This window comes from Dermacentor silvarum, chromosome 7 (genome assembly GCF_013339745.2).
Source record: "Dermacentor silvarum isolate Dsil-2018 chromosome 7, BIME_Dsil_1.4, whole genome shotgun sequence".
Lineage (NCBI taxonomy): Eukaryota > Metazoa > Arthropoda > Arachnida > Ixodida > Ixodidae > Dermacentor > Dermacentor silvarum.
Genome location: NC_051160.1, coordinates 55,125,421 through 55,137,679, shown reverse-complemented (window position 1 = coordinate 55,137,679; position 12,259 = coordinate 55,125,421). Strand labels below are relative to the sequence as shown.

At 47.3% G+C, this 12,259-nt stretch overlaps 1 pseudogene; it reads left to right on the top strand.

The window, feature by feature from the left end:
• Nucleotides 1-1,167: 1,167 nt before the first annotated feature.
• On the top strand, nt 1,168-1,287 carry LOC119459794 (U2 spliceosomal RNA; annotated as a pseudogene).
• Nucleotides 1,288-12,259: the final 10,972 nt, after the last annotated feature.

Here is a 12,259-nt window from a genome sequence, read left to right as displayed (position 1 = left end):
CAATGGGTGCGTACTCTAGAATTCCGTCATGAGCCGGACGGCCGGTGTCCCCACCGACGGAGAACATGGCAGCCCGCGCTTCAAGCTGGGGCGAGTTGCCTATTTCTTTAGTCGCGGAGGCAATCGGCTGCTGCGCTTCGGTCATCTGGGCAGGGCCTCTCCTGTCTTCTTAAGTTGTACCCGACTATAGTGGTGCAAGCCTGGGTCACAGCAGAGCTAGTTCCGGCTTTTGGTAAGTGTTGCTAGGTTTTGCTAAGTTTTGCGAGGTAATGCGTGGCTTGGCTAGGTTCGCACTAAGTGTTGCTAGGTTTTGCTAAGTATTGGCATGTTATGCATGGCTTGGCTAGGCTAATACCAAGCGTTGCTAGGTTTTAGGAGGTCTTACGAGGTCTTACGAGGTTATGCATGGCTTAACTATGCTCATTCTAAATGTAGCCAAGATTTGCTAACTTTCGCCAAGTTCTTGTGAGGTCATACACGGCCAGGCCGGTAAGCCACGCACGCCCCAGCAAGTCACACGCATACTAGCCACTTTAGGCTCCATGTTAGCAGTGCACGCGTGTTCACTAGGCGAGAGAGGCGACACGTCTGTCGGCGCTCCGGTTGCTCAGAGCTTTATAGCATATCAGTGACGTCACGGCTAGGGGAACACTTGCTTCTCCTCGGATGGGGAGAGGGAAGACCAAGCGCACGCATGCCGCGGCCACCCTATGCACGTGTGTGATGCGAGGAGGTTGCTTGGTTCGGCGACGCACACCTGGGCCCAGTTTTCTGTCGGCATGAAACGGACTTACGAAAAGCTTAACAGCTCCGCTGTAAAAAAAAAAAGAAAGAAAAAACGTCTTATCAGCTTAATATTTAATACGGGTCCTATTTGGACCCAACATATTCAACAGCCGATATTCTAGTTGACATTAAGCGGAAGAAATGGAGCTGGGCAGGCCATGTAATGCGTAGGATGGATAACCGGTGGACCATTAGGGTTACAGAATGGATACCACGAGAAGGGAAGCGCAGTCGAGGTCGGCAGAAAACCAGATGGGATGATGAAGTTAGGAAATTTACAGGCGCAAGTTGGAATACGCTAGCACAAGACAGGGGTAATTGGAGATCGCAGGGAGAGGCCTTCGTCCTGCAGTGGACATAAAAATATAGGCTGCTGCTGCTGCTGCTGATGATGATGATATTCAACTTATTTTCGGAATGGGGCGGAGTGCTTGAAGCTTGCTTCACGTCCGCCGCGGGTTGGCCCGGTATTGCACTGACTCCGGGATCCGCCCACTCACCCTTACGGGGGTGAGAAAACTATCAGATTCCAATATTACGCACCTTACAAGCTACCAGCACTCTAATCTAGCTACAGCTTCCATTTTTGCGTGCAGCAACCTCCCCGGTAGACGTGGTTCTTGCACGCGCCCGTGTGGTAAAAGGGCTATTTGAAGGCGTTTATTTGAAGGCAAAACGTATACAGCACACGCACCAGGCATGCGCTTGTTATGAAAGCCCTCTTAAACCGTGACAACGCTATAACTAGAGATTTACCCCACAAATTTGCCCCCCCCCCTTGTACTTGTAAAGCTCAGCCACTGGGCGACAAAGTTCTGCGGGAAAGCCACTCTCAGGAGGCGTAGGCTATATTTCTACAAGTTACAGAAACAAAATTAACCGATTACAATTACTTCATTCAAAATTTTAATTGCATAATGACCCATTACTGTCCCAAACAGTAATTCAGCAATTAGTTAAAAGTAATCGGTCACGTTTACGTCATTTTCCTCCCAACTTCTTTTGACATTGCACAAATACAGTAAATAGAACAAGTTACGGCCTGGGTGCAACCCTTCTACACGTTGTTTATATTCACCTGTGTCGGCGTTGTTCGGTCGGCGGACGTCGCAATCATGACAAGCCATCCACCCAAGAAGGCTTTCGCCTTCGATGTTGTCTTCTCTGAGGGGACAAGTGTTGAAGACGTCGTTGACGCGATGGCTTCAATAGAAAGCCTGGAGGAGGTATACTGCGTACAACACTTCGGTGGACGCAGCTACCAAGTTACCATAAAGAGTGAAGCCACCATGGCTAAAATAGTTGACGCTGCCAGTTTCGTCATTGGGTAAGAACGCGTCTAAATCTTACCTCTGAGCCCGAAAGTCACCCAGGTGACCGTCATGTTTCTCCTGTGCCCTGTCTCCAGCGAAACCCTTGCTCACGCGATGTCGCCGTTCGGTAAGGTGCTTCACATCAGCCGAGGCCTGATGGGCTCGCGTCCACCCGCTTGCGGCCGTTGCCTGCTCTCTACGGCGTACCTACTCGGAGGCAGCGTCTAAGAAATTTCCGCCTTTGCAGTCAAGCACGCACCCACGTGACCATCCCAGCAACTCGCCTTCCACGTTGGCTTCCACTCAGGAAGATGTGGTAGAATTGCCACCAGCTGAAACGCCAGCAGGTCCGCCGCGAGCCCTGAACCTGAGAACCACGAGGGTGGACTGCAACTGGATGAAACACCGTGTCCCGTAGACATACCCGGTGAACCCTGCGTTGAGCCCGCTGCATCGGGGGAGCTCACAGAAGACAACGTTCCAGAAGCCGAACTATCGCCTTGCCTGCCCGTGTACTCTATAACGTGTCATCTCGGGATCGATGAGACTCCAAGCCATGAGGAAGACGCGGCGTCTCCGTTCAACGAGTCCACCAGCTCGTCGTGCGCGTCGTCGAGAAGGATCGAGGAGGACATTATAATCCTAGTGATTTGAGTGCAAGCAGGCCGGATTATTTTTGGGTCACCCTCCCCAAACGCTGGCACCAAAAGGTAGCATGGTTCCACCAGTGACTCGGACGTTCCCTCCCGTGACAGGAGCGCATTACAGGTTTCTACCCGACCCAGGAATCGCGCGCTTCCGACGGGTCGCCAGTGCGGAAAAAAATGAGACTAAAGAGTATAAACTTTTAAACAATCACTTTCTAACTAAATTAAGGAGCATGGTGTCACGCGCGCACAAGCAAACATGAACACATCCCACTCGATGATCACGGAAACTCGCTGGTGTGAGGAAGCGCTGCAGCAGCACCGAGCGAATTGAACTTCGTGCTGCCTCGCTTCAACGCGAACTAAGCGGCAAAAACAGTGCCCAAAAAGCTGTCAGCACTCGCACTCGCGATCGCAGGTTGTCCTTAAGGTAGGGCCCGCGGGGCCACGCCATACACAGCAGCCGCCGGAGGAAAACGCCCTCCCCCCGGTACCATGTGCGCCACGAAAGACGGATCGCTTCCTCCCCGCTCTCCTCCCTTGCGCGCGCGAGATTGAGCTGCCGTCGTCGGCTTACCCTCTCACGCTTTCAGTCGCACGTACAGCGCATGGCGATGATGTTATCGACTCTGGACTTTATACGGAACATCACGGTGACGACGATGGCAGAAATACGCCTGGTGTGTCCATATAATTGCTGTCGCAGTAAATACAGATAGAAATAGCTTTACGTTATACCAGCCCAGGGTTGATTGCGGCTCTCTGGGTCTGCGTTGACATATGGTGACCCAGAAACTGTTACTGCATCGACATGACCGCATAATTTGAGACCATTTTCCGCTATCATCATGAGCATCGGCACGGGACTATATAGTTCGATCGTAGTGTCACCGATGTTTTTGGCTTTTCAGGAAAGCGCTGCCATATTCTATATTCCATTATTCCACCAAAATTAAGAATGGCCTGCTCCAAACTGCTTCAAAATGATATTTTATCTGCTCCAAATTGCTCCAAAATGAAATTTAGTCTGCTCCAAGCTGCTCCAAAATGAAAATTATATGCTCCAGGCTGCTCCAAAACGCAATTTTACTTGCTCTATAAATTGCTCCGAAATGGCTTTGGGCAGTCCCATCCCTGTGAAGAGCAGCACTGCCTTCGCAACAAGTGATTTAAGTGATTTAAGCATTGGCCTGTTTAGCCCACATAGAACTTGCCACAGCTTAGAGGTATATCATAGGCCACCGCGTAGCACAGTGCACAAAATAGTTGGCATGATTTTTCATACACCCATGTCTCATGTTACGAGAACACATTTGGGCTAGTTTGACGGGCATAAAAAAAAAGAACTACTGGGACACCTTATCTAATAGGCACGTTCTGCAAGCTGTGGCTAAATTTGTGTACATATGGCAACGTCAGGTCTAGTGGCGTCTGTTCCTGTTACATCTTTTTGGCAAGTCCTTGTCAAGCTGCTCTTCAGCTTTCAAAGAATGGATTCGGCCATGGCATGCGTGATCTTAGGGTAAACTTGCTTTTAAAAGGCTGTCCATCTGATCTGCCTCATTTTGTCCATCAGTGATAAATTGACGGCTGTTACTGTAGCACCCACTTACAGATAGTTCAAGGTGATCCCTTTTTGTTCCCAAAACATGGATTCCGTCACCTTACCTGCAGAAATTTGGATTTGGAATTCCATAGGCAGAAGGAACAAATGTCTTCACTTTTCTTAGTTTTGAGATTGTACAAAAATAACCGTGTGTCAATTCATTAAGAGTAGCCTACAAAAAAATTTGCCTTCTTAATAGCATATAGTTTCCTGACACTGCCAAGGCAGCGCGTCGGAGCAAGAACTGTCAGTGCCCCGCGCGGCAAGTTGAGTCAACACTGGCACGGAGGGACCGGTCTGCCAGCGTTGTGCTAGCATCGAACCTGCATGCGCGCTCTTGCTTATAGGAGCAGAAATGGAGCGAATTTTGCTTTCTTACTTGAAGCCAATAGCAAAATTATTCGCTTTGACATATGACAAATGTGGTATGCCGCTGCACACGTTCTCGGCGTGAAAGAACTGGTCTCTCTCTCTCTCTCTTTTTTGCTAAAGTATCCGATATTCGAAGCGATGGAAACACTCAAAAAGTGTTTTTTTTTCGGACGTTGCCACACCGTACGTGAAGTTATGCCTTGACATGGCAATTCAATAGAGTCTGCAAGCATGACTCAGCTTGGTGTTCGAGTAGCTCGCTCTTTCGTGGCACTGCTTCGATGCTTTAGCGAGCCCCCAATTTTCGCTAACTTTAGCATGCTCGAAATGATTAGCCGCTTCTCGAGCTAATCCACAGAGGTGATGATGAAGCTGGATCTGCTATTGGTGCCACACTTTGAAGAAAGCGAAATGGGCAACTAAGATTTAGGGGCGCGTTAGGGTAGACATGAATCCAGTTTTTTGTGATAGGGCCGCCTCACGGTGGACTTATGGCGCATTAGTATTATGCATTGCGGTGCTATCGCAAGTTGGGGACAGGAATCACAATATCCAAACGTAATTGAAACATACAAATTGAATTAACTCGTCTCGAGTTTCAATTTGGAGTGAATGAGTCCGGTTATCCAGACACCGCCGAGGCGCACACCGTCACCGGATGCTGAAGTAACAGGAGCGTGCCCTGGCCACCAGTGTGAGAGCAGAGCGGCAATGAAGCCTATATGAAGCATCGGCAGGGGAATTGAGCGACGCATCAGATCAGGTCGAGCAACGATCTAAAGAAGACATGTATTTTATGTTAATCTCGATTTATTAAACAATTTTTTTTCGCCCTAACATGACGAAGAGGACATCTTAACCAAGCCTCTATACGGACAGGCAGAAGAATGACACAAATTACCAGTGATGTTATTAGGAATGTGAACATGCGAGCACCGAAAACACAGTCGCCGTTGATTCGAGGATTGACGACCTAACAACAACCACTACATGGAACGGAACGCGTAAGCGTCAGCTCCATTCTTTCAAAAAGGTTCATTCTTTTATTAAACACGCCAATACTATGTTCTGCCCCGGCCGTTTTCAAAGCCGCGAACTGCGCTGCCTGACAGGGTGCCTATTCGCCATCCGTCCCATAGTTGCGCTTCTGCTGCGACATATGTCGCGATGCTCGCCGGCAAGCTCTACTCTCAGGACCGTATACTACATTGAGAAGTTACCATGTGTTTGCAATTATTATCAGCAACTGGGGCACACTTAGCTAAAACGTTCATGTTTAGTGCACTAGTGAGTATTTACCCTAGGTACTTTTACAACAAACCAAGTCTGTGCTATGCATTTAGCTGAAAACTTTCCATTTTTAAAAACTTATTCTGAACAGTATCCACAATTGTCCAGCAAGTCACTTCCTTCGGCCTCCTCAGGCGTTCATATCTTCCAAGCTTAAGTAGCCCATATCAAGCTGAGCCATCATTCTTTGGACCAGGTGATTAAAACAGACAATACACTCAAAGAAAGCATAGGATAAATTAATTGGGATTATTTGGAATTTAAAATTAATATGAAAAAGAGAAATGAAAGTGGACGAAAAGACAACTTCCTATTGGTGGGAGCTGAATCCACATGTTCTTTAGGCATGGGGTGCTTTACCAATTCAGCTACTGTGGCCCTCACCCCTCACCTCACTTTAAATATTTGTGTGTTGGTAGAACAACAGCCCTAAGCATAAGAGAAAGAGCATTAGGGAAAGTAATTGTGTTTAATTGTAATGTATAAATAATAAGGAAAATTGAAGTGCCACAGCTTGGAGTCAGACCCACATCTTCGACATTATGCGTGCATGTGCTTTACCGTTAAGCTACCTTAGCAAGCGTCCTGTCAACTTTCTTGTATATTTGCATATGTGTACAAGATTAGCCCTGGGAGTATTAGCCAGAACTGCTTACAGCCATGTTGGCAAATGTGAAACATCCTTTTAACTAGTAATTTTAGGCTAGTAGGGTCCACCGGATGACATGAAAGACAATGGGCATCGTGATGCAGCCTGCCCGATTTATACACTACCTCAAAGGTATATTTCTGTAGTGTCAGAGCCCAGCGACCAAGGCGACCAGTTGGATGCTTGAGCGATGACAGTCAACAAAGAGCGTGGTTGTCGGTAAGAACCGAGAATGCGCGGCCGTACAAATACGGGCGAAATTTTGCGACAGTCCAAACCAACGCAAGGCACTCGCGCTCTGTGATCGAATAGTTCCGTTCAGATGTGGAGAGCAGGCGGCTGGCGTATGAAATAACACATTTGTGGCCATGCTGGTGCTGAGCGAGGACGGCGCCGATTCCATGCCCACTAGCATCTGTGCGAACCTCGGTAGGCGCGGATGGGTCAAAGTGAGCCAATATAGGCGGTGAAGTGTGCAAGTTGGTCAGCGCCGAGAATGTAGTCGCTTGGTCGGGGCCCCACGAGCAGGGCACGCCCTTCTTGAGAAGGTCGGTTAGGGGTCTGGCTATGATGGCGAAATTGTGTATAAAACGACGGAAGTACGAGCATAATCCAACAAAACTCCAAACAGCTTTAGTAGACGAGGGAACAGGGAAGTTCTTGACAGCGCTAATCTTGGCAGTGTGAGGTTGGACACCTGTAGTACTTGCAAGATGACCAAACACGGTGATTTGTTGTGTGCTGAAATTACACTTTTTGGAGTTTAGCTAGAGTCCAGCTCGACGAAAGACAGCTAGAATGGTCACCAAAGGAGTAAGATGACTTTCAAACGTTGGGGAAAACACAATGACGTCGTCTAGGTAACAGAGGCAGATAGATCATTTGTAGCCATGAAGGAGAGAGTCCATCATGCGTTCGAACGTTGCGGGGCCGTTGCACAGTCCAAAGGGCAAAACTTTGAACTGATAGAGGCCGTCCGGTGTGATAAAGGCAGTTTTTTCTCTATCCAAGTCATCAAGAGAAATCTGCCAGTAACCCGAGCGCAGGTCTATGGATGAGAAGTATCTCGCACCGTGAAGACAGTCCAGGGCGTCATCGATGCGTGGCAGCAGATATACGTCTTTGGGCGTTATTTTGTTTAAGGCACGATAGTCAACGCAAAATCTCCAGCTGCCATCCTTCTTTTTGACCAAGACCGCAGGTGACGCCCACGGACCTGAGGAAGCCTCTATGACGCCTTTGGAGAGCATCTTGTCGACTTCTCGTTGTATGACCTGGCGTTCGGAATGGGACACACGATATGGTAGCCGTCTGATAGGAATAGCATCTTCGTTACGTATTCGATGACTTACGAGAGACGTTTGTCCTAGAGGGCGGTCATCGAAATCGAAGATATCCCTATAGATCGTTAGGTGGTGGTGGAGTTCCGCAGCTTGACAAGTCGGAAGATCAGGGGCAATCATCGTGATAATTTAGTCGGGGAGTGGACTTGCCGGGCCGGTTGCGAGTAAGGACGAACAAGTGTCGGCGTCTAGTGCCGCGATGTCACATTCATCAAGCGCTGACACGTTGGCCACTGAGGTGCCTTGCGGGAGAGCTTAGGTCGAGTTGCTGAAGTTGAGGAGCGGGAGCTGGACGTGGTTGTCGACAACAGTCACGAGGGTGTGGGGCACAGCAATATTTCGGGTCAACAGCACGCCAACTAGTGGATATACTTTGTAGTTGCCGTTTGGAACTGGTGATGCCGTCGTCAAAGCAACACACTTGGCGGCTTGCGGTGACAACCGAACATAATCGACAGAACATAAGTGGTATGATGGTAAAGCTGGAACATCAGCGAGTTGAGGAAGCTCAAGTTGAAGGACACCGGTTGCACAGTGAATGAGAGTGACATGGGCCGACAAGAAATTGAGTCTGAGAATGACGTCGTTGGGGCATTGCTCGAGAACATTAAACAAAACAGATATATGGTGACCGGCGATGGTAATGCGAGCTGTGCACATTGCGATGACTTCGGGACTTCTTCCATCAGCGACGCGAATAATACCAGTAGCGGCGGGTGTAAGTACTTTCTTGAGTTCGTCGCCACCTCTCCGTGATTACTCAGCACGGAGATTTGTGCCCCAGTATCGACGAGTGCGGGAACAGTTAAGCCGTCAACGTCAAAGTCGACCAAGTTTCGTCGTGTCGGCAATACGAGGAGAGGATTTCAGGTGGAAGTCGAAGATGCAGCATCAGCTCTAAGAGCTGCATCCCTTAGTTTCCCTGTCGGTGGTTGAGCGGCGATGTCGGACGTCGTCGTAGAGGTGAAGGAGACGACGGACGAGGCGCTGGCGGTGAACAAGAGTGGTGACCTCGGGGCGACGGGGAACGGCTGTGCGGCGTAGGGGTAGCAACGACGTTGTTTGGCTCAAAAGGCTGGAAGCGGCGGTAGCTGTCACTGTTATATGGCTGGTATGGCTGAGTGGGCTGAAAATGGCGGTAGTTGTTGGTGCGGCTAGCAGTGTCATCCCGGTTTAACGGCGACACCCAATGGTTGTTGCAATGACGCGCCACGTGACCGATGTGGCGGCAGTGGAAGCAAATCGGCCGATTATCTGCCGTGCGCCATTCAGCCGGATTATGGGAGCGCGGATAGAACCGTTGTTCCTGGGGCGGCGATCTTGGGCGAGGCGGCGACCTAGGGCGAAAGTCAGTGGTCCGAGACTGAGCAACGGTGCAGATGGCGAAACCCAAGTTGCTGAGTTCCTCCCGCACAATGGACTGGGCCAGGGAAGCGGCCGGTACGTGAAAATCGCTGTGGTCACTGTTGGGGAACTAAAGTTTACATGAGAACTAAAGTTCGTGCTAGTTGGTGCTGTCTAGGCCAAATTCCAGTTTTTCAATGTTGTATGTCATCTTGCTGTTGTGTTCTATTTGGCACTTAAGATACCCCAGTGGACATTTACACAGAAAGCCATGCAACCATGTGTATTACAGGTTTTCAACCTTAAAATGCAATAAAATACTACTGTTGAAGACAGAAAATACGAAAATTTGGTAAGAAATACTGAAAATTGTTTTTTTTGCGCAAGTCTTTTTGTTTTTGCGCAAAGCCAACAATTGGTTGGCTTTGGGCAAGGCCCTAAGAATGTGCTGCGTAATTCTGTTCACTGAAGTCAGTTTCCCTGCGCGACAGTCGTGTTACGCGGTGAAGCATATGAAAAGTCAAAAGGGGCCGTTGTCACAGGACGTGTGTGTTACTTAAGTGCACGCGCACACCTGCCGTCTCCTGTCGCGTTACGAATACCGAGACCTGTAATAACTGCCCTGGTAGCCATTCAAAGCTGTTTCTGTGGCAATTTAAGTGCCCATGTTCTGGGGTGAAAAGTGTGGCCCTAGCTGTAAGAAAGTTATATTTTGTTTATCAAGCTGAAGTTCATGCTCTTCATGTTTTTTTTGCTGTGTTTATTATTTCTAGAATATTAGCTACATCCTTATAAGGTGGTCGAAACAAGTGCTCAAATCGTCACATCCACGTTCGAAGTAGCTCAGAAGGCCTTCTAGTAAACTTAATAGGTGTCTTGGTGATTTTACTGACAGGAGATGGTGGGCGTGCGCGTGTATAATTAAGGAACGCATATCATGTGTCCTATGACAGTGGCCCCTTTTCACGCTTAATATACGTCACAGTTTAACACATGTGTATTGCAGCGAAGCTAACTTTAGGACACCGAATTATGCAATACTTTTTGAACCCTTACCTGAATTCAGTCTGTAGAGGCGCTATGAAAAGACATGCTGCTCTATACTCAAAGCAAACATAAGCTGCGTCACAGAAAAACAAATGTTTGTGGTATTTATTCGCAAAATATTCATGTTCCGTCCGCCAAATTTCACCCGCCGCTTTACTTCTGGCACTGCTGCCAGCAAGTCCGAATAACCGAGCAAGTCTGAATAGTCCAGCTCTAAAAATTGCCCAATGACTATATTTGCATTCTGTTGAGATCAGTTTTGCCCATAATAGGATGGAATGAAAAAAAAATCTTAAAATTATTTGTGTCAATACAACAATCGTAAGCAACCGCTATAAATCTGACATTTTGTGATAAAATTGAAAAATTTGGCAGGTATGTATTAAGACATCAAAGCAGGAAACATTAATTTTGTAATGAAAAAAAGTCATGTATGCATTTACTTCTTCACCTTTCGTGCTAGTCATTTTATTGGTCGAAATTGTGTAACAAGTAAAATAAAGAATTGAATAATAACTGAAGACAAAGAAAATCCTAGCTTGTTAACATACACCTACTCAGTACACTGTCGACACATCCTGATTTACATAAGTGTGCTCATCTGTCAAGTCAGGCACAGAAGCAGGTAACTAAAACTTCAGTTCTTGAGCTGCAACATATACAACCATGCTTACACAGGAAACAGCTTCTAGGAGGCTAATTGTTGGCGCACACATTGCAGATAGTATTATACGTCAAGCATGGAGCTGACCACAATGGCCTCAAACTCTTTACAACATACATCTACTGCCTGGCATCCTCGGCCAAACTTCAGGCTATGCTTCGAAGCTGATGTAAGGTTTTGAACCAAGCCCAATCACTTTCTTGCTTTGTTATCTCCTCCTCGTCTTGCCATTTTACCTTTCATTTATGTTTGTCATATTGACGGGAAAATGTCATGATTTTTCATTCGTGCGCAGTGTCGACAAAATCAATTTTAAAGAAGACAAGAGTCGTTAAGCGATTTTTTGTAACTCAATGTTTTCAACACATTGATTGTGCGGACCTTCCCGCACTGCTGCGACATCAGCTGATAGAACCAATGTATATGGCAACTGAGTCTTTGACGAATGTTACGTGAATATTTCATTAATAAACTTCAACATTTCTGCCTGTCTACGGCACAGACCCATTGCTGCTGCGACTATATTGGGCTGCATGGCTGTTCACAGCACCATTACAGAACAAAATCTGCAAGTCTTTACTTAATAAACAGTGAGCATATTGAATAATCGAATAGTGTTTAGTGTTTTCACTAAATTTAAGTATTTTTAGCTTCCAGTCTCATGTTTTCTTAATTCTAAGGTTGGCAGGCCTAAAAATCTCAACAGATCATCTAACCATGTTGAGTGATTTTTTAACCAAGCACACGTTCACTGCTTATATGTGGTTTTCACATGGCTACCCATAATCAGTATCTGTGATGCAGGCTCTTTATATTTGGAATGGGTTACTTAAGCAAAACCTCAGAGCACCCAAAAGAAGATAAAGCCATTTGCATACGTGCAACAAAACATTTAGTGCACACATAGAAGGGACAGTAAATAGTAAATACTTAAGAAGCTGAGAGTAAGATGGCATCTTGACCTGACGTGAACTAACAGTAGACTACAACAAATAAAGTAGTGGTACAAGACAAAGCAAATGAGAAAAAACATGGTTCAGACAAAGAAAGCAGTTCACCGTTGCATGACTGGCACGGTGAGGTAATGAGGGAAGCAGCGATGTGCTCAACCCAGCAGCTACAGGCTTGACCGAAGGGTCCAAGACATCAGAAACGTAATGTCAACACTTGGCCAAAGAAGCGGGGGCCATATCGGGAA